Genomic DNA, 2,905 nt, shown 5'->3' with positions numbered 1-2,905 from the left:
TGGGGACAAAGACAGGCACGCCTCCAATAAAATGGACGGTAAAGCCTTCTTCGGCATCAGGAGGAAGGAAAGCCATTTGCAGGCCTCGAGAAAAGGGCGAGTTCCTGGCGCACATGCAGCCGCGCTCGCGTTAACGCGTTTCTTCGGGGATGCGGGAGTCTGCCTTTCCTCTGGCACCAGCCGCTAAACTCCGTGTTAGCTCCGGGCAACGCTCCAGTGCTTTACAGTCTGTTGGCATCAAAACCCGAGCTCTCCGCCAGCTGCCCTCCCTTGTGCCAAGGAAAAGATTTACAGAGTCTGCAACCATCCACTCAGCTCGGCCCAGGGCTTTATTTTAAGGCCAGATGCCCAACAGGTACATATTGGCAGAAATCTATGGTGAAAGCGGGAATAAAGTGCCACGGTAAAGTAGTGTAATGCTCCTGGGAAGAGGCGAAAAGGTGGGATATTGCCCTCCTGAGGCTTTTGTACAGCCAGTCAGCCCCGAGGAAAATCAAGCAAAAAAGGGGTTCTCTGGTCTGCTCCTGGCAGCATGGACAACGCTGGGTTCTGTGGGTCAGGAAACATTTTCTTCGTTTTTGGCCATAATACCTCTGTGCTAGGGTTTGTTTGAGACCACCTGGAAGCATCCTATTCTCCAGCTTCTGCACCAGCACAAGCAGATGATTTATAGAGCTTTAAACTTTCCAGACACCTGCAATGACATTCTCAAGGGTTGTCCACTGTCGTGGAGGGTTCCTGTCCCTTCCCCACCTCACTGTGGCTGTCGAAGGCAACCCTGGTGCTGGAGGGGAAGCAAGGAGCCTTGGGGGGATTCCAATCTAGGCTACCTCAACCTCATCCACTTGGCTTCTCTGGATCCATCAGTGTCAAGGTGGCAGAGCAACGTCCCACCGGGGAATGACCCTTCACTTCCCCAGCTCCAAGCTTTCGAAGAAGGGCTGTGACAAATGTTCCCAAAGAGGTTTAACTCTTGGGTTTACAGACCTGAGCTTGCCCCAGCCACAAGCTTGTGTGGCCAGCCTGGTTCACAAGCAGAAGCATCACCCTCCTGTGACTAAGATGGAATTATGGCTTTTGAAACCACAGGTTATTAGGCATCATCATGTGCTGGGGTAAGCAATTATTTCTTAGAGAGCTGAGCTTGTGAAAGAGACAGTCATCCTTGGGCTGCACCAGCAAGTTTGCTGCCTGAGACCTGTGGCTGGGGTGGACAGGAGGTCTGCAGGAGAAGCTGAGGAGAACCACATTCCTGCAGACTTTCAGAAGTATTTTGTTTGCTCCTTTTAGAGCTGTTATTCCCCAAACCAGACCCTGTGGCTCACAGAATGAGGCGAACACCAGTGGCGTTGTCTTTAAACACGTTTTCAGTTACATGAAAGAGCTCTGGAATGTCCCCTCCTAAGGTCGGTGGCACTGGGAGGTCCTCAGGTGGGTGCACCTACTCCTTCGGCTGTTTGTCCTACTGTAGTTTAACTGTAACTACAACAAGAAAGGGGTGAAATTTTGCCAAGAGATTTCTTAAACACTCTCACCTTGGGCAGGACAAGTTACAGATGAAACAGAAAGACCAGAGAGACACCTCGTGGCCAAGGATACCCCCTTTTGCAAGTCTCCCCGTCGGAGCTGAGCTCTCAACAGGAAAAAAAGATAGAGAGAAAAAAAAAAACAGAGTAATTCTCAACCAGGCAATGCAGCATCTGCCTCTTGGTCATGGTCAGACACAGGGATGGTTTTAATTGTCAGGGTGGGAGATATCGCCATCGATACGAGCTGAGGCTGGCTGCCCTCGGGAACGGCATCTGTTGAGCTGACGAATCACAGAATGGTTGGAATTGGAAGGGGCCTGGTTAAAGCAGGATTGCCCAGAGCCCATCGCACAGGAATGTATCCAGGTGGTTTTAGGTCTCCAGAGCAGGAGATTCCACACCCTCTCTGGGCAGCCTGGGCCAGGGCTACGGCACCCGCACAGGAAAGAAGTCTCTCCTCATATTTAGTTAAAACTCCCCCTGTTCCAGCTTGTGCCCATTGCCTCTCATCCTGTGACTGGGCACCACTTGAAAGAGTCTGGCTCCATCCTCCCTGCACCCCCCCTTTAGATATTTACAGGCATTGGTAAGGTGTCTCAGCCTTCTCTTCCCCAGGCTAAACAGTCCCAGCTCTCTCAACCTTTCCTTGTAAGAGAGATGCTCCAGTCCCCCAATCATCTTTGTTGCCCTTGGCTGGGCTCCTGCCAGTAGTTCCCTGTCTCTTTGGAACTGGGGAGCCCACAGCTTGATGATTGCGGAACACAAGCTCTTTATTTGCCAGGGAGACAAATCAAAGTAGCAGACCTTAGTGGCCGTAGCCCGAAGGGTTTAGTGGCTTCTCGGGGAGGGAGGGCTGCAGGAATAGAACTCTAGAATGGCTTCAATTGGAAGGCATCTTCAAGACCACCCCATTCCATCCCGCTGCCCTGGGCAGGGACCCCTCCCACCAGAGCAGGTTGCTCCAAGCCCCGTCCAACATGGTCTTTAGTACCTCGGCCTGCTTGTTGTGGCAGCAGGGCTGGAAAGCTGACCTATGTTTAAAGTGTAGAAAAATTAAATTCAAGCTGGGGGGATGTGCAAGTCTCAGGACCTGTCAGCCCATTGGGGGTTGGTGTCTGTGGCGTTGGGGGGCTGAGGGAGGGAGACTCGCCTTCATCTACGTGTGGAGTTCAGATGGATGGAGCACCAAAACTTGGCCCCAACAGCTTTCAGCCACCGAGCTGACAGGGTTCAGGTGGTTGCATTGATTATTTATTTATTTATCTATTCCAGGAGTTTAGAGGCACAGGGGTAGGCAGCTGCTGGGGTTTATCTCCCATTCATCCCAGCTCTCGGGGAGCCCCACAGGGCAGTGGCTGGATGAAGCATAGAGGAAG

Source organism: Apaloderma vittatum, unplaced genomic scaffold, assembly GCF_000703405.1.
Source record: "Apaloderma vittatum isolate BGI_N311 unplaced genomic scaffold, ASM70340v1 scaffold22103, whole genome shotgun sequence".
Lineage (NCBI taxonomy): Eukaryota > Metazoa > Chordata > Aves > Trogoniformes > Trogonidae > Apaloderma > Apaloderma vittatum.
This window is presented reverse-complemented; position numbering follows the sequence as displayed.